The sequence below is a fragment of the Chiloscyllium plagiosum genome, unplaced genomic scaffold (genome assembly GCF_037043375.1).
Source record: "Chiloscyllium plagiosum isolate Xiang-an unplaced genomic scaffold, Cpla_swu_hap1 HiC_scaffold_1, whole genome shotgun sequence".
NCBI lineage: Eukaryota > Metazoa > Chordata > Chondrichthyes > Orectolobiformes > Hemiscylliidae > Chiloscyllium > Chiloscyllium plagiosum.
The window spans coordinates 90,120,802-90,143,386 of NW_028270139.1; the positions used below are offsets into that span (position 1 = coordinate 90,120,802).

Sequence of the window (22,585 nt, forward strand, 5' to 3'; positions counted from 1 at the left end):
TGAGAGAATTTATACAATCTGTCTTGAAGCCAAATTGGCATTTTTCTGCTTTTACATGATACACAGTTTAGTTGCATTTTTTGGTACACCTCTATATTTGTATTTCAGTTTAAATAGATAGCTTCATTTTACATTTGATTGATGACATCAGTGTTCCACAAATACAAGGAACCTTCATTCATATATTTGTAATATATAATCTGTTGGCCATTCAGAGGTCAACATCAATGTGCATCAAAGCCACAGGGGAGAAGCACGTTAGTAAACTTGCAGTTTTTAGAATATGGTAGTGTATTACCTTACTAGTTTGAAAAATGTACCATTGTGGAACAACTCCATAATACAATTGAAATATCTTACACTAAAACTTCATGTGTGACTGATGCTGAATACTGGATAACATGCACAGAATGCCAATCATCGTAATCCGGCTGAGATGGCAGAAGTAAGCCTCATTAAGAATGCTATTCGTACAATTGTAAGAGATGACCTTGCCTCTCCCATGCAAAATATAAAATCAGATTGGGTAGCGATAAAAAAAATATGAAAGAGAAAAGGTCACTTAAAGGAGTAATTTATAGGCCCTCTAAAAGTGATAACAGCACACTGGAAGAAATAAGTTGGGCCTGTTAAAATGGAACTGTATTAATGATCAATGACGTTGTTTAAAGTGGGAAAGATGTTAGTGTGTTAAAGGTGTTAGTTATAAAGTGTATTAGTAATGTATTCAGGAAAATTCCTTCAAGCAATATATTCTAATGCTAACCTGTTAATAAGTAACAAGACAGGATTAATCAATAACCTTACTGAAATAACTCCACGAAAACCAGTATCCCGTCACCAAGGCCTGCTTTATTTACATATACACAGTACATGGCAGTGACCCAGCTAGCATAGAGCCGGCTCCTCGATTGAGCAGAACCTCTGACACTCCTGTTTATATCTGTCAGTCAGGGCTCCCTAATTAGACGAGGTTTACAGCCCTAATCAGGAAACTCATACTCTATGAGATCATTCCAATCACTACATCCCTCCTCTACTAACTCCTGGGATGCAGGCCTGTTATTTTTCCTGGAGTCTCTCCTGGGGTGTTTTTGCACCAGGTTCGGTTCCTCCGACTGTGCTTTGGGCATTGGTGGCATGTACCACACTATAGAACTCCTCTTGCACCTGGACTGTCTTGGCCAAAATTCATTTTCTGCAGGTGGTAATGACATTGAGGCTGTCGTGTCCATTGCATCCTCAGCGGTGTTTTCAATGCTGGGTGGAGGAGGAGAACCCACACGTTCTGACAGCCTCGCCACATGTTCTGAGGGGCCAGGTATGTTTTGCTCCTGCAAGGTTCTAGCTTTCAGGTGGTCCACATGCTTGTTCAGGACTGCCTCTCCAACTGTAACTTGTATATCACAGGACCTGACCTCACATCAACCATGTCTGTTACCCATGCAGGTCATTCACATGGTTTTGACACCAAACTTGGTCCCCTGAACTAAACTGTCTCTCACTTAGAGGAGTCTTGTATCCAGCATTGGCATTTCTGATGCCATTTTACCCTGCCCTTTCCCCTACCCAGATGTAGGAAGATCAGGTTTAATCTGGTGCAGAGTTTTCTCCCCATTAGTAACTCTGCTGGAACTGACCCTTCAGTTGCATGAGGGGTGGTTCTATAATCAAACAGGAACCAGGATAGTTTGGTATCAAATAAAGCTGTAGGCTGATTCCTGATAAAGGGCCTATGCCTGAAACATCAATTCTCCTCCTCAGATGCTGCCTGACTTGCTGTGCTTTTCCAACACCACACTCTTGACTCTCATTTTCAGCATCTGCAGTCCTCACTTTCTCCAAGCTGTTTCTTTAAGCCTGCCTTCAAAGTTTGAACCGCTTTTTCCATCAGACCATTGGATGATGACCATATGGCTCAGTCCTTACACATGGAATGCTGTTCAACCTTAGGAAATGCTCAGTTTCTCTGCTGGTAAATGAGGGTGCACTGTCTGTGACCAACACCACCAGGAGTCTGTATATTATAAAAGATGCTCACAGATTTTCAATCGCCATCTTCATGTTTGACGAATGAACTCCATGCACATCCAGCCGCATTGAGTGAACATCCACAATCCGTAAGAATATTGAGCCCATGAAAAGACTGGCATAGTCGACATGTAACTAAGTCCAGGGTTTATTCCGCCATTCCCACGAATGTGAGGTAGTTGCTATGTGCTAACATTGGTCCTTGTTAGCAGTCTGACACTGCCTCACCAACACAGCTATTTTCACATCCAATTCTGACCACCAGACATAACTTCCTGCCAGCATCTTCATTTTGGAAACCCTTGGATGACCCAGTATCTGGTGGTAACATTTGCTTGGGACAATCACTATTGCTCCCCTTATGCTGTCCTCTATGGTGATCTGGTCTTGCCAGATCTAGAAAGATGGCCTTTTAATTTCCCTCATTTTGTTTTAGTCTTGTCAGAACAGAATCTTTTTGTGCCCGTGGTCTGATATTGTCAGCGGTGACTAGAAAGGTGTCCAGAAAGTTTAAAACCAGAATGGACTCTTCTAGTGGCAGCACCACTGGTGCTGTATTTGTTAGTGGGAGGTAGCGCAAGACATCTGCCTTGTGGACAGTGTTCCAACTTGTCATTGTATACGCCCACCACTGAATTCAGCCAGAAGCTATGAGCCTTGTCATCGTTAAATAACCCTAGCAGGGTTTTGTGGTCCATTGCCATTACAAATTTATATCCATAAAGGTATTGGTGGAACTTCATAACACCAAGGATGTTATAAAGCGGAGAACTAAAACCGAAACACCCAAAGAGGAGCGCCTTGCACCATCATCAGTAAAAGGAGTGTTAAAAGTGGTGCAACCTCCTTCTCAGCAACTTCTGGTGTTTAAGTAAAATAAATTTCTAACACTCACTTTAAAATCAACAAGTAACAATTTATTTATCTAACTCGGTAACAGTGATCAAATTAACGAAACTATTAACAAACTGAATAAATCCCTTCTAACTATTGTCCAATAAAACAAGAATAATGATATGCTGTTGCAATAAATACAAGTCCTACATATTTAAAAAAGAGTTTTGTTTCTTGAAATTACAGCCAGGTTACATGTCTTCTGGAGTGTTCTGTACCATCTCTATTGGTTTCTTCTTCAGCAACATCTTCTCTGTCATTGATACTGTTATTATTGAGATGGTACTTTCTCTAATACATAAATGACTGTGAGAGCCAGCAATTCTCTCTCGAGCGCTGAGGGTTGTTAGCTCTGGTGGATGGCAGTTAGCTCTCTTATATAGGATTGGTCCTATGTTGTCAAAACCATCAGATTTAAATTTAATAGGTTTTTGGTATCTAAGGGCCTGGTTCAAATTGATTGGCTAAATTCGAAAGACTGTTGTCTTGGTAAAAACTGCTAACTGCATGGCCTTTTGAAACAAATGTTTCAATTCAGGTGCTCTCTGTACTTCCAAACTTTCCAGCTGCTTTTCACAGATATCCGTTTTAAATCTCTAAGCCCCAAATAAACACCATCCTTTAAAAGGACCACACAATGCTTTCCTCCTTCTAACATTTTACAATTTTACAAACCCCAATTTATAACTTCCTCCTTCCCAATTTACAATTACTCGACCCAACTTCGCAACAAAGATGATCGCAACAAAGATGATTGCAACAAACCTTCCTCCTTTGAGCATATTTTTGTTCAGCATCAGCCAAAGTCTGGGAAGCATATGCCATCAGGTGTTTCTCTCCACTGGGCCACTGGTGAGCCAACACTACTCTGATGCCCTAGGGGAAGGCATCACATTCCAACACCAGATCATAGTGTGTCAATACTTTAGATGACAATAGCTGCTCCTTTAGTTCCCTAAGGGCTACTTCTTGGCTACGAGACCATTTCCCAGGCTGACCCTTTTCCAATAGCAAATGTAAGGGTGCCAAGGTGGAGGCCAGGGTACATATGAATTTTCCATAATAATTCACCAACCCAAGGAAAGACCTACGCTCCGGAAGAGACATGAGAGCTGGAACACCTGAGACTGTCCTCACTTTATCTTCCAATAGGTATAACCTGGCCTTGTCGAATCTGTAGCCCAAGTAGTTCCCTTGGGGTGCCTGAAACAAACATTCTTCTCTCCTTGGAGAAATGTTTAAGCCCTGTCTTGAAGTTCTCTCGATGCTCTCTATTAGACTTCTCGACTCTTAGCACATCACCCAAATAAATAGTGACCTAAAGTAGATCTTGTAAAATGTTCTTCATCATTTGCTGGAAAATGGCACAGGCTGATGATAGTCCAAAAAGCAGACTTGTATATTGATACAAACCTTATGGGTACAAAGTGTAGCATACTTCTGGGAATCCTCATCTAATCGCAATTGCAGGTATGCATGGCTCACATCCAGCTTTGTGAAGGACAGCCCCTCACCAGTTTTGTGTATAAGTCCAGTATGCAAGAGATTGGGGATTTAACCAGCTGCAAAAATATGTTTAACGTTTGTTTAAAATCTCCACAAAGGTGAACCAACCCGTCAGACTTCACAATCAGTATGACTGGTGCTGTGCATTCTGCAAACTGTACTGGTTTGCTAATTCCTTTTCTTTCCAGCCTCCTGTTTCTATCTCTACTTCTGCACGTAAGGCAAAAGGCACTAGACAGGTCTTGCAGAATTGTGGAATTGCTTCTTGGTCGACATTTAAGGTAGCCTTGGTCCCTGTGATAAACCCTCCTTGAAAAACATCCAGGATTTAATTCGGACTTCAGTAAGATGGCCATTTACTCATCAAAAAACTTGATCCAATCAAGTTGAATCTTTCTCAACCACTTTGGTCCTACCAAGCTTAATCTCGAGCCTTTTACTATATTCAGTTGTAGGTGTATTTTCCAGAGTGTGCATTCTCCTGGATATTGGCCTCTGTGTTCTTTTAGGAGAAAGTGAGGGCTGCAGATGCTGGAGATCAGAGCTGAAAATGTGTTGCTGAAAAAGCGCAGCAGGTCAGGCAGCATCCAAGGAACAGGAGAATCAACGTTTCGGGCATAAGCCCTTCTTCAGGAATGAGGAAAGTGTGTCCAGCAGGCTAAGATAAAAGGTAGGGAAGAGGGACTTGGGGGAGGGGCTTTGGAAATGCGATAGGTGGAGGGAGGTCAAGGTGAGGGTGATAGGCCGGAATGGGGGGGGTCGGGGGAGCGGAGAGGTCAGGAAGATGATTGCAGGTTAGGAAGGCGGTGCTGAGTTCGAGGGATTTGACTGAGACAAGGTGGGGGAGGGGAAATGAGGAAACTGGAGAAATCTGAGTTCATCCCTTGTGGTTGGAGGATTCCCAGGCAGAAGATGAAGCGCTCTTCCTCCAACCGTCGTGTTGCCATGGTCTGGCGATGGAGGGGTCCAAGGACCTGCATGTCCTTGGTGGAGTGGGAGGGGGAGTTAAAGTGTTGGGCTACGGGGTGGTTGGGTTGGTTGGTCCGGGTGTCCCAGAGGTGTTCTCTGAAACGTTCCGCAAGTAGGCGGCCTGTCTCCCCAATATAGAGGAGGCCACATCGGGTGCAGCGGATGCAATAGATGATGTGTGTGGAGGTGCAGGTGAATTTGTGGCGGAAATGGAAATGTCCCTTGGGGCCTTGGAGGGAAGTAAGGGGGGAGGTGTGGGCACAAGTTTTGCATTTCTTGCGGTTGCAGGGAAAAGTGGAGGTTGGGTTGGTGGGGTGTGTGGACCTGACGAGGGAGTCACGGAGGGAGTGGTCTTTTCGGAACGCTCATAGGGGAGGGGAGGGAAATATATCCCTGGTGGTGGGGTCCGTTTGGAGGTGGCGGAAATGACGGCGGATGATACGTTGTACATGGAGGTTGGTGAGGTGGTAGGTGAGGACCAGTGGGGTTCTGTCCTGGTGGCGGTTGGAGGGGCGGGGCTCAAGGGCGGAGGAGTGGGAAGTGGAAGAGATGGGGTGGAGGGCATCGTCGACTACGTCTGGTGGGAAATTGCGGTCCTTGAAGAAGGAGGCCATCTGGGTTGTACGGTTTTGGAACTGGTCCTCCTGGAAGCAGATGCGGCGGAGACGAAGGAATTGGGAATATGGGATGACGTTTTTACAGGAGGCAGGGTGGGAGGAGGTGTAGTCTAGGTAGCTGTGGGAGTCGGTCGGTTTATAGTAGATGTCCGTGTCGATTCGGTCACCCGAGATAACGACGGTTGGAGGAAGAGCGCCTCATCTTCTGCCTGGGAACCCTCCAACCACAAGGGATGAACTCAGATTTCTCCAGTTTCCTCATTTCCCCTCCCCCCATCTTGTCCCAGTGAAATCCCTCAAACTCAGCACCGCCTTCCTAACCTGCAATCATCTTCCTGACCTCTCCGCCCCCACCCCACTCCGGCCTATCACCCTCACCTTGACCTCTCTCCATCTATCGCATTTCCAAAACCCCTCCCCCAAGTTCCTCCTCCCTACCTTTTATCTTAGCCTGCTGGACACACTTTCCTCATTTCTGAAGAAGGGCTTATGCCCGAAACGTCGATTCTCCTGTTCCTTGGATGCTACGCTTTTCCAGCAACACATTGTCAGCAATGTGTTCTTTTACTCAATTCAGGTCGAGTGGGACTTTGCTGTCTCGAGTGCTCATACTGGCAGCAACTACGATGGCCTGTCCGCCCGGATCCTTGACAAAATTTTAATCATTTGGCTGAAGCTTGGCTATGTTTTGGAGTTTTGCTGTGATCTGACCAAGAGTCCTTTTCAGTATAAATCCTGTGTGAGGCTATGCAACTGCCCTCACTCAAGTGGTGGTCCCCAAGCTCAGTCGGTGTAGGTGAGGGTGTCAACTCCAATCGGAATACCCTGTAATTCATAAGCTCCACTTGTCACTTTTTCTAATAACAAAGCCAGCTGTAGTGTCTGCTCAAAGTCCAGTTGTGCTTCAGCTAGTAGACACTTTTGCATGGTCACCTCATTTATCTCTCAGCATCTCACTTCGGGTTAAACCAAAATCTCATGCCTCTGCTAGCAATCTTAACCTCATCAAATATCACAATACAGATTCCCCTAGTTCTCGAACTGTCAAGTAAAACTGATAGTGTCTCAGAATTAGAGAAGGCTTGTTCATAATATTCCTTAGCTAAATCCGTTAACTCTTGAAAGGTATTAGTGTCTGGTACCTCCGGGAAAGTAGACTCTTAACTGAAAAAGCTGCAGGTTCGCACGCTGCCAGGATGATTGTCGCTTTTTGACTACCCCAATAGCAATTGCCTGGAAAAAAGTAACACCTTCTTTCCACATACTGGGCCAAATCGACGGCAGCATCAAACAAGTCAAGCTTCCCAAATAGTAGCATAATGCCAGAAATGCGTACCCCAATTCACAGACAACTATTGTGAGTGAATCTCTTCTGGGGCCTGTTTTTCTCATTGCTACTGAAATAACTCCACAAGGGCCAATATCCTGTCACCCTTTATTTACATGTGCATAGTACATGACACTGTCCTAGCTAACACAGATCCAGTTCCTAGATTGAGCAGAACCCCTGACGTTCCTGTTTTTTTCCAGAGTGAACAGGATGCCTGACACTCGTGTTTATTTTTTTAATTTTTTTTTAATTACCCCCCACACTACTGCCTAACTGTGGTAGTGCTTATTATTTTTTCCCCTCGCACCCATGTTGTGACGTTCCTGTTTGTACCTATCATTTATGATTCCCTGATTGAGGCTGTTAACCTGGTCCAATCAGGAAACTCCTATTCTATGAAATCCACCTGGCAGACTTTGTTCCAGTCATGAGACTTATCGTAAAAGAGGTTCCGAGCAACACTGATCGAACATAATTGAATTTCACACGCAGCTTGATGGTGAAAAGTGTTTAAAACTAAACTTTTAAATGCAAATAAGATAAAACAAGGAAATCATGGAAGCTTTGAACAGATATTTTGCCTGTTTTAAACAAGATAAAATTTCTTGAAAATCCAAATGCAAAGTGGAGAGAGGAAAGTAAAACAATTAACAAGGTCATGGATAAACTGCTGGAGAAATTTGTACTATCTAATATATGTTATAATCTTCCAAAATTCTTTAGGTTTAGGATGGATCCCAACAGATTGGCAATTCGCAAATGTAACACTCATTTAAGAAAGAAAGGAAGCAGGAAACTGTAGGTAACTCCCATCACTAAGGAGGTTTCAGCCAGATACTAAGAAAATCATAATGGGATCAGGAAGAATTAATGTGATTTTGTGGAAGGGGTGTCAAGTTTAATTTATTACAGTTCTTTGATATAGCAAGAAACAAGATAGATAAAAAGGAATCTGTAGTTGTTGCACAGATGAATTTCCAAAAGACATTTGATAAGGTACCAGATGAATTGAGTAGAGAATGGAATAAAATAAATATTAAAGTTTAGTTCACAAAATAACAGCCAGTTGTGTCGAGAGTAACATTCATGTTGATAAAGGACTGGTTAGGCAACCGGAAACAATCAAGATAAATGTGGCTTTTCTTGGCTTGACAAGCTATAATTTGTAAGGATCAGTTTTGGGACCATAATTACTTCCAATCGAAATCAATGTCATGGATAAGGGGACCAAAATCTTTGGTAGCAAGATTTACTGCTCATGACAAGATAGTGAGAAAAAGAAACTGTTAAAATAAGGTAGATAGCTGTAAAAGCATATATTTAGTTTATGTTCGTGGAGTAATGAAATGATAGAGTATAATGTCGGAAAAATGTCATAGAATGATCAATGTCGACAGAGCAGAATAAAACCCTTCGGCCCATTGCATCACCCCAGTCAAAAATAACCACCGAACTATTCTAATCCTTTTTCCAGCACTTGGCCCATGCCACTGCATGCCTTGGTATTGTGAGGGCATAACCAAATATTTATTAAATATTATGAGAGTTTCTGCTTCTACCACCCTTACAACCAGTGACTCCAGATTTCCACCACCCTCCAGATGAAAAAGTGTTTCCTCACAGCTCCTGTAAACCTTCTGCTCCTTACCTTAAATCTATGCTTCCTGGTCATTGATTGCTCTATCAAGGGGAAATGTTTTTTTTCCCATTATCCCTCTCCATGCCCTCATAATTTTGTACACCTAATTCACGTCCCTTCTTCCACCTCCTCTGCTGAAAGGAAAACAATCCCAGTCTGTCCAATCTCTCTTCATAGCTGAAACTCTCCAGTCCAGGAAATACTCTGGTAAACATCTTTTGGACCCTGTTCAGTGCTATCACATTCTTCCTAGAATGTGGATTCCAAAACTGCACACAATATATTAGCTATGGCGTAACCAATTCCAGTATAACCTTAGTGTTTTTAATCTCTGTGTCTTACTTAATAAAGATAAGAATGCCAAATGCCTTTTAAACCACTTTTTTGACCTATACTACTACCTTAAAGGACCAGTGGCAGAGGTCTGAATATAGATATGGAAGGATCTCGATGCGCTGGTACATCAATCACAATGTTAGTATGCAGGTACAGCAAGTAGACAAACAGGAAGGCAAATGCTGTCCCTGATTCTGAGAGGAATGGAATGTAAAAACAGAAAAACCTTTAGTAAAGATGTACAGGACATCAATGATATCATGTCTGGAGTAGTGTAGAGTTTTGATCTCCTTATTTGAATAAGATGATAATTGTGTTTTGAGAGCATTCTCCAAATATTTCAATTGTTCTAAAATTTCCATTGCTGCATGTATCAATGAGGGTCAACAGACTTATTCTGTGTTTTGTGGAGGTTAAACATTTTTGAGTACGCAAACCTTCAGTAATATTCAATGTTTGAATATTGAGAGTTATTTCACCTGTTTTACTTTGAAACACATTTTAATTTTGTATTTTACTGTTTGTTTCAGGATAATAAAAGCAGCTGTTTTGTACACAGTGTATACTTTTATTTGAAAATTATTTCAGTTTATTCAATAAACTGTCAGTTTTTCTGAATTGGTTGATCTATTATCCTTGAACCGATGGTTATATGTTTGAGCCATTTTGTTTACTTGTAGGACATGGGTGTTGTTGGCTGGTCATCATTTATTGTCCATTCCTAATTGCCATTAAGAAGGTGATGATGAGTTGCTACTTTGAACCGCTGCAGTCCAGCTACTATAGGATGATCCACATGCCCATAGATAGGGAATTCCAGGATTTTACCCAGTCACGGTGAAGGAATGGGGATATATTTCCCAGTCAGGATGGTGAGTGGCTTGGAGGGGAACTTGCAGGTGATGTTCCCATGTATCTGCTGCCCTTGTCCTTGTAGATGGAAGTGGTTTTGGGTTTGACAGGTGCTTTCTAAGGATCTTTGGCAAATTTCTACAGTGCATCTTGTTGGATGGTACACACTGCTGCTACTGAGCATTGTGGATGTAGTGTCAATCAAGCAGACTGCTTTGCCCTTGATGATGTCAAGCTTCTTGAGTGCTCTTGAAGCTACACTCACCCAAGCAAGAAGATAGTATTCCATCACACTCCTGACTTGTGCCTTGTTGATGGTGGACAGGCTTTGGGAAGCCAGGAGGTGGGTTACTTGCCCAATATTGCTTTCCCAGTATTGCTAGCCTCTGACCTGTTTTCAGATTTCCAGGGATTAGTGCAGGGATAGGGAAATGGTATCCACTGGACCTGTTACATTAGTGGGTAAATTGTAGGCAGGCTGGGAGACTGGAGTTGATGTGGGCCATGACCAGCCCCTTGAAGAAGCTCATGATTATGGAGGTTAAGGCAACTGGGCGGTAGTCATTAAGGCACATTGCATGTGCTTTCTTAGGTACAGGGTTGATGGTGGTCTTCTTGAAGCAGGTGTGGTTGTTGGCTTATAAGAGGGAGATGTTGTCGGTGAATACTTCCACCAGTTGGTCTGCACAGGATCTAAGTGCTCAGCCGGGGACTCTGTCTGGACGTGTTGCTTTCCTTGGGTTGACTCCAAGGAAGATCTGCGGCAGTGACAGTGCGCACAGATGACTCCGGCACTGTTGCAGCAGGTGACCCACACCACTGACATTCTGCTGAAACCAAGCAATGAACGCATCAGGGAAGGATATGTCTTTGTCTGCTATCTTGCTCTGCTTCATTTTGTATCCCATCATGTTATTTAGGCCTTGTCACGGGCAGCGGGAGTCTGTATGGTTGGTTTGGGCCTCTAACTTGGCCCAGTAGTGCATTTCGGCATCATTGATGGCTTTATGGAGGTCATATCTGGACTTTCTGTATAGGTCTGGGTCGTCCGATTTGAATGCTGCATGCCTGGTCTTCAGTACGGAGTGAATTATCTGGTTCATCTAATGTTTCCTGTTGGGGAACATTCGGATTGACTTTTTGGTACACAGTCTTCCACGCATTTGCTAATGATGTCCGTGACAATGGTGGTGTACTCCTCTAGGTTTTCCACTCAGTACTTGAATATGGTTCAGTCTACCGATTCTAAGCAGTTCGAGGTCTTCTGCTGCCTCGGACCAGCATTGTACCATCCTTTTTGTGAAAGATCCTGCCATTTCAACTTCTGCTTGTAATTTGGGAGGAGGCACACAGTGCTGTGATCTGATTTTTGGAAGTGTGGGCGAGGATATGGAGCAGTAGATGTCTTTGATGGTTGTGTATCAGTGGTCCAGGATGTTCGGTCCTCTGGGACAGGAGATGTGTTGGTGGTACTTTGGCAGCATCCTGGTTGAAAATGCCAGCTATGATGAATAAGGCCTCAGGGAATTTTGTCTCTCGAGTGTTTGTGATGGTGTAAATTTCATCCAGGGCAATCTTAACATCCGCATGGTGTGGTATGTAAACTGCTGTCAGGAAGGTGGAGGTGAACTCACATGGTAAATATTAGGGATGGCATTTTACTGCAAGGTATCCTAGGTTCAGGGAGCAAAGGTTTGCCAGAGTCACTACGTCTGAGCACAGGGAGGTATTGATCATGAAGCATACCCTACTGCCTTTCGCCTTGCCCTGAGGACACTGTGCGGCCCATATGATGTATGGAGCACCTGTCAACTTGTAGGGCACAATTGGAAATGGCAGGGGTGGAGTCAATTCTCTGTGAAACAGAGCACAAGTCCATGCTATATTACTGTATGACACTCTAACCAATGATGTCAAGATCTGAGTGGCACTGACAGAACCCAAACAGGAGATCACTGACCAGGTTTAGTTGAGGAAGTGCTGCTTGATAGTACTTGTGGTGACAACATCCCTCACTTTTCTGATGATCGAGACTAGACTGTTGGACTGGTAATTGGTTGGTTTAGCTTTGTCATGCTTCTGCAACCAGGACATACCCCTATTTTCCATATTGATACAGAAGGTGAAGTCACATGGGATCCACAGTGAACTGGTACAATGGACACAGAACTGGCTTGGACATAGAAGATGGACAGTAGCGTTAGAAGGATGTTTTTCTGACTAGAGATCTGTAACCATTAGTGATCTGCAGAGATTGGTGCTGAGACCCCTGTTTTTTGCAATATATAGAAATGATTTGGAGGACAATGTAGGTGGTCTGATTAGTAAGTTTCCACCTGATACAAAGTTTGGGGAGATGCACACAGTTTGGAGAATTGCCAGGATATAGATAGGCTGGAGACTTGAGTGAAGAAATGCCATTTAATCTGAAAAAATGCGAGGTGATGCATTTTGGAAGGTCTAATACAGGAGAGAGGTGTACAGTAAATTGTAGAAGCATCAACATACAGAGAGATCTGGGTTTACAGGTCCACAGTTACCTGAGAGTGGCAACACAAGTGGATAAGATGGTCTAGAAGGCATATGGCATGCTTGCCTTCATTGGTCAGGACATAGAGTATAAAAACTGGCAAGTTATGTTGCAGCTGGGTGTCTCAGAGAGAGCGCAGAATGTTCTCACGGGGGAGAGGGACCAGCAGGAGGTCATTGTACACATGGGAACCAGCGACATAGGAAGGGAAAAGGTTGAGATTATTCAGGGAGATTACAGAGAGTTAGGCAGGAATTTAAAAAGGAGGTCTTTGAGAGTAGTAATATCTGGATTACTCCCGGTGCTACGAGTTAGTGAGGGCAGGAATAGGAGGATAGAGCAGATGAATGCACGGCTGAGGAGCTGGTGTATGGGAGAAGGATCATTGGAAGCCGTTTTGGGGTAGAAGTGACCTGTACAAGAAGGACGGATTGCACCTGAATTGGAAGGGGACGAATAGACTGGCAGAGAAATTTGCTACAGCTGCTCGGGAGGATTTAAATTGGTAAGGTCGGGGGGTGGGACCCAGGGAGATAGTAAAGAAAGATTTCAGTCTGAGACTGGTACAGTTGAGAACAAAGGCGAGTCAAACAGTGAGGGCAGGCAGGGACAAAGCAGAGAACAAGGAGGACTGATAATTAAACTGCATTTATTTCAATGCAAGAGGCCTTACAGGGAAGGCAGATGAACTCAGGGCATGGTTAGGAACAAGGGAAGTTATTTGTGTGGAACTGAGAAATAAGAAAGGGATGATCACCTTACTGGGATTGTATTATAGACCCCCCCCCCCCAATAGTCAGAGGGAAATTGAGAAACCAATTTGTAAGGAGGTCTCAGTTATCTGTAAGAATAATAGGGTGGTTATGGTCGGGAATTTTAACGTTCCAAACAAAAACCGGGATTGCTATAGTGTTAAGGGTTTAGATGGAGAGGAATTTGTTAAGTGTGTGCAAGAAACTTTTCTGATTCAATATGTGGATATACCTATCAGAGAAGGTGCAAAACTTGACCTACTCTTGGGAAATAAGACAGGGCAGGTGACTGAGGTGTCAGTGGGGGTGCACTTTGGGGCCAGCGACCATAATTCTACTAATTTTAAAATAGTGATGGAAAAGGATAGACCAGATCTAAAAGTTGAAGTCCTAAATTGGAGTAAGGCCAATTTTGATGGTATTAGACAAGAGCTTTCAAAAGCTGATTGGGGCAGATGTTCGCAGGGAAAGGGATGGCTGGAAAATGGGAAGCCTTCAGAAATGAGATAATGAGAAAGTATATTCCTGTTAGGGTCAAAGGAAAGGCCGGTAGGTATAGGGAATGCTGGATGACTAAAGAAATTGAGGGTTTGGTTAAGAAGAAGAAGGAAGCATATGTAAGGTATAAGACAGGATAGATCGAATGAATCCTTAGAAGAGTATAAAGGCAGTAGGAGTATACTTAAGAGGGAAATCAGGAGGGCAAAAAGGGAACATAAGATAGCTTTGGTAAATAGGGTGAAGGAGGATCCAAAGGGGTTTTACAAATACATTAAGGACAAAAGGGTAACTAGGGAGAGAATAAGGCCCCTCAAAGATCAGCAAGGCGGCCTTTGTACGGAGCTGCAGAAGATAGGGCAAATACTAAACGAGTACTTTACATCAGTATTTACTGTAGAAAAGGACATAGAAGATATAGAATGTAAGGACGTAGATGGTGACATCTTGAAAATGTCCATATTACAGAGGACGAAGTGCTGGATGTCTTGAAATGCATAAAAGTGGATAAATCCCTAGAACCTGATCAGGTGTACCTTAGAATTCTGTGGGAAGCTAGGGAAGTGACTGCTGTGCCTCTTACTGAGATATTTATCATCAATAGTCACAGGTGAGGTGCCAGAAGACTGGAGGTTGGCTAATGTAGTGCCACTGTTTAAGAAAGGTGGTAAGGACAAGCCAGGGAACTATTGACCAGTGAGCCTGACATCAGTGTGGGCAAGTTGTTGGAGGGAATCCTGAGGGACAGGATGCACATGTATTTGGAAAGGCAAGGACTAATTAGCGATAGTCAACATGGCTTTGTGCGTGGGAAATCATGTCTCACAAACTTGATTGAGTTTTTTGAAGAAGTAACAAAGAGGATTGATGAAGGCAGAGCGGTAGATGTGATCTTTATGGACTTTAGTAAGATTCCCCATTGGAGACTGGTTAGCAAGGTTAGATCTCATGAAATACAGGGAGAACTCGCCGTATGGATACAGAGTTGACTCAGAGGTAGAAGACAGAGGGTGGTGATGGAGAGTTGTTTTTCAGACTGGAGCCTGTGACCAGTGGAGTGCCAGAAGGATCGGTGCTGGGTCCACTACTTTTCATCATTTATATAAATGATTTGGATGTGAGCGTAAGAGGTATAGTTAGTAAGTTTGCTGATGACACCAAAATTGGAGGTGTGGTGGACAGCGAAGAAGATTACCTCAGATTACAACAGGATCTTGACCAAATGGGCCAATGGGCTGAGAGGTGACAGATGGAGATTAATTTAGATAAATTTGAGGTGCTGCATTTTGGGAAAGCAAATCTTAGCAGGACTTAATGGTAAGGTCCAAGGGAGTGTTGCTGAACAAAGAGACCTTGGAGTGCAGGTTCATAGCTCCTTAAAAGTGGAGTTGCAGGTAGATAGGATAGTGAAGAAGGCATTTGGTATGCTTTCCTTTCTTGGTCAGAGTATTGAGTACGGGAGTTGGGAGGTCATGTTGCAGCTGTACAGGACATTGGTTAGGCCACGATTGGAATATTGCGTGCAACTCTGGTCTCCTTCCTATTGGAAAGATGTTGTGAAACTTGAAAGGGTTCAGAAAAGATTTACAAGGATGTTGCCAGAGTTGGAGGATTTGAGCTAAAACGAGAGGTTGAAGAGGCTGGGGCTGTTTTCCCTGGAGCGTCGACAGCTGAGGTGTGACCTTGTAGAGGTTTATAAAATCATGAGGGGCATGGATAGGATAAATAGACCAAGTGTTTTCCCTGGGGTCGGGGAGTCCAGAACTAGAGGGCATAGGTTTAGGGTGAGAGGGGAATGATATAAAAGAGACCTAGGAGGCAACTTTTGGTACTTGTATGGAATGAGCTGCCAGAGGAAGTGGTGGAGGCTGGTACAATTGCACCATTTAAAAGGCATCTGGATGGGTATATGAATCGGAAGTGTTTGGTGGGATATGGGCCGGGTGCTGGCAGGTGGGACTAGATTAGGTAGGGATATCTGGTTGGCATGGATGAGATGGACCAAAGGGTCTGTTTCCGTGCTGTACATCTCTATGACTCTATATAGATCTTTAGATAGGCCACATTTGGAATATTGTGTACAGTTTTAGTCACCATGTTACAATAGGGATTTGGTGGCTTTGGAGAGAGTACAGGAAAGGTTTACCCTGATGTTGACTGGTTTGAAGGGGACAAGGTATGAGGAAAGATTGGACAAACTTGGATTGTTTTCACTTGAACTTGGAAGCTGAGGGACAACCTGTTATAAGTTTACGATACTATGAGAGGCATGGATTGAATGGATAGTTGGGAGTCTTTTTCCCAGGGTAGAAATGTCAATTACTTGGGGACACGTGTTTAAGGTAAAAGGTGGAAAGTTTAAAGGAGATGTGAGCGGCAAGTTTTTTTGCACAGAGGGTGCTAAGTACCTTGAGTGTGCTATCAGAGGAGGTGGTGGAGGCAAGAACAATGGCAATGTTTAAGTGGCATCTTGACAGATATATGTATAGAACCGGAATAGAGGGATACTGATTCTGTATGGGTGAACGATTTTAGTTTCTCAAGGCTTTGTGTGTCAGTCCAGGTTTGGTGGGCCAAGGGCCTGTTCCTGTGCTGTCCTATTCTTTGTTGTTCTCGGGTAGATGTCAGTGTTGTAATTGCAATGGAAGATGCTTAGTAGTATGTTGCTGTAATCAGTGGTGACAATCCAATGTTCGCATATGTAACATTGTATTCCAAAACGTAACTTGTTTATTAAGCATTTTATGACATGATAACGTGGACTGTAAATACAAGCACAAATATATATCGAAATTTACGTGAGCTGGAGAATGTAATTTTGAGTTATTATGTGAATCATTTACGATGCTGCAATTTAATGATGTAGTAACTGCTGGTCCAACCCAACTATATCCACATCCATCAAAGTTTTACCTTCACATCCACCAATATCATTTATTGTATCCGTTGCTCCCGATGCGGTCTCCTCTACATTGGGGAGACTGGGCGCCTCCGAGCAGAGCGCTTTAGGGAACATCTCTGGGACACCCACACCAGTCAATCACACCGCCCTGTGGCCCAACATTTCAATTCCCCCTCCCACTCTGCCGAGGACATGGAGGTCCTGGGCCTCCTTCACCGCCGCTTCCTCACCACCAGATGCCTGGAGGTAGAACGCCTCATCTTCCGCCTCAGAACACTTCAACCCCAGGGCAACAATGTGGACTTCAACAGTTTCCTCATTTCCCCTTCCCCCACCTCACCCTAGTTCCAAACTTCCAGCTTAGCACTGTCCCCATGACTTGTCCTACCCCTGCCTATCTTCTTTTCCACCTATCCACTCCACCTTCATCCCCTCCCCCACTCACCTATTGTACTCGATGGATTCTGGATTAGTGGTGCTGGAAGAGCACAGCAGTTCAGGCAGCATCCAATTGAGCAGCGAAATCGACGTTTTGGGCAAAAGCATTCCTGATGAAGGACTTTTGCCCGAAACGTCGATTTCGCTGCTCCTCGGATGCTGCCTGAACTGCTGTGCTCTTCCAGCACCACTAATCCAGAAACTGGTTTCCAGCATCTGCAGTCATTGTTTTTACCAAAATCAGATAAGCGTTTATCTATTTTCGTTTGCAGTACAAACTACAGTACAAACGGACTCAGTGGAGTCAGAACTTGACCACAATACAAATCTTTTCGGAAATATTGAGGTACAAATTGCTGGAAATTTGTAGTTTAAAATATCAGAGCTAATGTCTTCTTCAGTTTATTGTGAGTAACACCTTACAACATGGGAACCCACGAGAATGAGAGGTTTTGTTTTGTACCTGAGCCACAGATTTCAGCATTTGAGTGGTGACTTCTACTTTCCCTTGTGATAAAACCTGCTTTACAGCCAGTAGATTTTTTCATCGAAATTTCAACCGAATTGCACAATTTGGAGAGATCTTGCTTCAGTGAATCCGATCTTTACTTTATTGCGTTTGTATTAAATAATAAAGTGCTTGGAATGCAACCTGTTGAGACCTTGTAATCGATTTTGCAACCATAGATACTGCCAAAAAAATTTCGAGAAAGCAATGCAGGAAACGTGATGCACCACAATTCTACTTACGACACTACTGGAAAAACTGGTTTCTGACCGATACGACTAAACCTCATTGAAATGCTTGGGTGTGTCATGTTTGCAACAGCGAGGTGATACAATTGATTGTGGGTGTGCTCCATGAAAGAATGTGTCAACATTGAAGCTGCTCCGTGGGTTGGTGTCACCCATTCACGGGCTCCCGCGTTACCTGCAGAGCGGCTGCAACAGAGCAGCCAATAGCAAACTCCGCGTGAGGGAAACCCCACCTCATCACGTGTCAAGTGCAGCACAACCTGCAGAATGGTCTTTGTAATAGTGAGGCAGTGAGTGGCAGCTTTACCTGCACACGCTCAACAGGTAGGGAAGTACTAAGTTTAAACCTGTTTAAAACATTCTGGATTTCTAACCACAGGTCATTTGTTTCCGTGGTGAAAAAGAGCAACAAATGTGTGTGTTCGAGTATTTGTAAAGCAGTCAAAAACAATGTTAAATTAGATTAACATTTATTTAGGCGAGAGTCTTCTCAACTTGTTCCTGGGTTAACCTTGACTGTTGGGAGGTTCATTCATCGACTCCCAATCTTTTTCAGAATTAAAAGAGTTGGTGAGTAATGCCGATCACAGAACTCTGTTATCGAATATAGTCAACATTAAAGTATTCGGTGTGTTGCTTGTCTCCTGTTACTGTCCTGGGCTGATTGAAGTACAGGTGGATTTCGAAGACTTGCGAATGTCGATCGGCTCCCAACGTGGCGGGTTTAATCCAGTTTACATGAATTCTACTAATGTCTGTACAAGGGTGTGTTTCTATTTGTTGGGTCCGTCTAATTGATTAAGCCCGAGCTAATTCATTGATCTCTGCCTTTTCTTCCATTTCGCATTTTTGTTCAAAGTTACAGACTGCCCTCTAGTTTGCGTGCATTAATGCTATTTTTAATTTGTAGAAATGTTAAGCGTATATAAAGTGAATACTTTGGAAATGTAAACTGATTCTGAGGTACACTGAAATAAGGCAGTTTTTTTCTGAAGTTGTTCGTTTTCGATACTTTTTTCTCCTACTAAAACACTTTTTCGGCAAAGTACTGTAGCTACGAATTAACACCACTCAAGCTCTGTCTCAAAAAGAGGAGTTGCTGGAATAGCTCAACAGGTCTGGCAGCATCTGCAGAGAAATCAAAGTTAACGTTTCGGGTCCGGTGACCCTTCCTCAGTTATTTTAGTTTTTACTTAAGCTCTATTAAAAGTATATCCTTTTGTGTTGATACAAAATGAATACTGAAATACAGATGGCGCTTCCTCCTTTACTGTTTATGGAGATACGTTTGCTACACTGCTTGCTTCTGTCACTGCAACCAAGATAGTATTCGTGTATTAAATGCTTTCAAAACCCACCCGAAAAGTTGCTGTACATCAAATCCGGAAGTAGATTTGCGTTGCTCTTTTACTTGTGTTTAATTACAGACCTGTCGTGATAGTTCGAGTTTATTTCCACCGCACTTCGGTTTAATATGCGAATCCACATGTTAAGATTCCAGTTTTGCTGCAGATTGTTATACCACTAATGTAGTTTTGGTTTTTGAGATTTCAGTAAGACGTAACATTTGTGATTTTGTTTGAACAGTTCCAGATATTAAAGCAGAAACTTTGACTTTTGTTTTCCTTTACCAGGACAGAGCAAATACTCTATTACAACAGTTACAGCGCGGAACCAGGGTGTTGAGTTATGTAGGCGTCCTACGGTGTTCATCATCATCATCATCATCATGAACCTCTTCTAACCATATCAAACTCTTGTATTTTTTCTCCTCCTCAGTGCTTAGTCAAAAGCCCCTTAAATGTCAATCCCTGTCCGCTTCTACTTGCGGCAGCACGTTTTACTAAATGGGAGGACAACACATTGTATTCTAATAGGTCTAACCAACATTCTATTCAAGTTCAACTTGGTGATTTCCAATTTTTTTAGAAATGAGCCTCTGCTTTATTTTTAATGGCCTGATTACACTGCTGCTACTTGTGTGTATTTATACTACTACATCACTCTGCTCCTGAAAACACTTGATTTGCAACAATTGGGTATATAATTATTCAAATAAAATATGCTACCCCATAGTTGTCAATGTGGACATTGATTTATCAATTGCCCTTCATTCTGCAGTTTTGATGAAATATTCCTGTATTCTTTTCTCTTTGCTCATGTATTAAATATATACACCAATACGGTGTCAGCTGCAAATTTTGAAATTACATTTTTTCCTGACTCCAAATGCAAATGGAAAATCTTTTGGATTTTCAGCGTTCTTTAGAAAATCTGACTTCCCAATCTTTACGGATCTGAATAACTACTATTGACCTGTTTATTTACCCTCTTTCGAGCTTCATTGTGAATGATTCTGCTGCTTGTCCTCTATTCCACATATTCTGCTCTCAGGCCATGATTTATGGTTGTTACTTTTATACAACTTAAGTTACTTTGTCAAGGAATGCATTAGGTTAGTCAAGAATGAGTTTTTTTGTGTGTGGAGGAAGGTCAGTAATTTTTCGAGCTGTGAGGAAGTTCTACAATCTTCCATAGATATGTACTTATTTGTATTTCTTCTTGTATATTGCTTTAGATTTTAGAGTCTGTTCTTTTTAGTTTGTGGAGTTTTGTTTTACGACATTGTTAGTATTGTATCATTCAGAGGCGGTGGGGTAGTGGAAATTTTTTTCTTTATTTATTTAGGGGATGTGGGTATTGCTGGCATTTATTGCCCATCCCTAATTGCCCAGAGGGCAACTAAGAGCCAACCACATTGTTATGGGTCAGGAATCTCATGTAAGTCAGACCAAGTAAGGATGACAGTTTCCTTCCTTATGGACATTAGTGAACCAGATGTGTTTTTTTCTGATGAGACAATGGATTCAAGGTCGTCATTAGACTTTTAATTCCAGATATTTGTTGAGTTCAAATTCTATTGTCAGCCAATGCAAACTGGGTTCCCAGAACATTATCTGGATCTTGGAGTTAACAGACCTGCGATAATACCACTAGGCCATCACCTCCCCCACTGTTGCGATAATAGGGACACCAGCTGATGTGCTGGAAACCTATATTCAAATTCTCCCATTACAGATGATGAAATTTGAATTCTCTAAAAAAAATCTGCAATTCAAAGTTAATATGGCAACCATATAGATTGTCATGAAATTTTGTTTGGAGTGTCCCCCGTTCAGGTAAAGGAATTTTTACCTGAGCCAGTCTACATGTGAATGTGGTTTACTAACTACCCATCTATATGCATGAAGTAGTCACGCAGTCGGAAGGCAGTTAGCGCTAGGCAGCAAATGTTGGTTTTGTCAGTAATATCACATTCCACAGAACAATTTTCAAAAACTGGTGTTGGACAGCTCAATGTATGTGCTTGAGAGTTTGGATCCTAAACTGTTTTGCAGCTTTACAGATTGTATTTTAAGATTTTAACAACTGAGTTGCAATCTTTTCTCCTGTATTAACCTGTTTCCTTTTGAAGAAAGATAGGGTACCTTCAAGTTGAGTGTTTGCTTTTGTGTATATTGAATTGTAACTTTTAAATTATTGTTTCATTGCACTGCAATAATTGAAGCACAGACTGATATACTTTGATAAAAAGAAAGGCATTCTTGATAATTGCTAGAGCATGCCATTTATTTATTATTGATGTTAGAATTAAGGATCCATTCACCGATGAACGGAGTTTGGAGAACCTGAAATTATCAAATCAGACCAGCATTCCCAAAACCAATAGTCTTAAAATCTAATTCAACTCCACTCAGTACTTCTATAAGATGGAATGGGAATAAGTTTGGTTTAGTCTTCACATATAACATCGCAGAAATGTTGCACAACACTGGGTTTCGTGAGGTGGAGCAATGGGAGGAAATCCAAGTAAAGAAATGATATTGGAGAAATCGTTGGGATTGAAGGCTGATAAATCCCCAGACCTTGATCTACATCTGAGAGCACTTGAGAAAATGGTCTTAGAAAAGTGAATATATTAGTGGTTAATTTCAAAGATTTTACAGTTTAGAACAGTTTCCATAGATTAGGAGATAGCTAATGTAACCTCCTATTTAAAAAGGGAGGCATAGAAAAAACTGGGAATTACAGGCCAGTCAACCTATGTTGGTATTAAGAAAAAGGCTAGAATCCATTCAAAAGTATTTGAGAATGTAACTAGTGGAGTTGATCAGGGTAGCCTGATCAACTGATGCCTGGGATGACAGGACTGACATATTATGAAGATGAAGGTGTACTGCACCTTTTGAATTAAAAGCTAGCAGGACTACCTGACAGCACCAAGTGTTCTGAATAAGGTAACAATGTAATGCTTGGTTGAAAGCTGGAATATAAGAGCAGGGAAAATTGAACAACTACCAGGCATCTGCAGACTGGCTGGAGAATAGCTCTCTTAAAGGTACCTTTATTGATTAGTAACCTGAAGCAGAAATCCCGAAGAAGATGATTTGATGTCTGGCTGATTTTTGAAAAGTTGAATGTTGGTAAATCTTAACCACGCTCTTTCTCCCACCCCCCCCACCCCCCCCCCCACA

The 22,585-nt window shown here is 42.5% G+C and overlaps 2 protein-coding genes across 4 annotated transcripts in view; both read left to right on the forward strand.

The window, feature by feature from the left end:
* ercc8 (excision repair cross-complementation group 8) overlaps positions 1-22,585 on the forward strand; it is a 116,302-nt gene that overhangs the window by 72,235 nt on the left and 21,482 nt on the right. The gene's annotated exons all lie outside the window — the stretch shown is intronic.
* Positions 1-22,585, forward strand: part of elovl7a (ELOVL fatty acid elongase 7a) — a 75,686-nt gene that overhangs the window by 7,802 nt on the left and 45,299 nt on the right. Inside the window, exon 1 of one of the 3 annotated variants that reach the window (XM_043689338.2) lies at positions 18,276-18,374. The exons of 1 other annotated variant lie outside the window; for it this stretch is intronic. The gene's annotated coding sequence lies outside the window, so the exon portion shown is untranslated. One more of the 3 variants, XM_043689332.2, reaches the window with a different exon arrangement.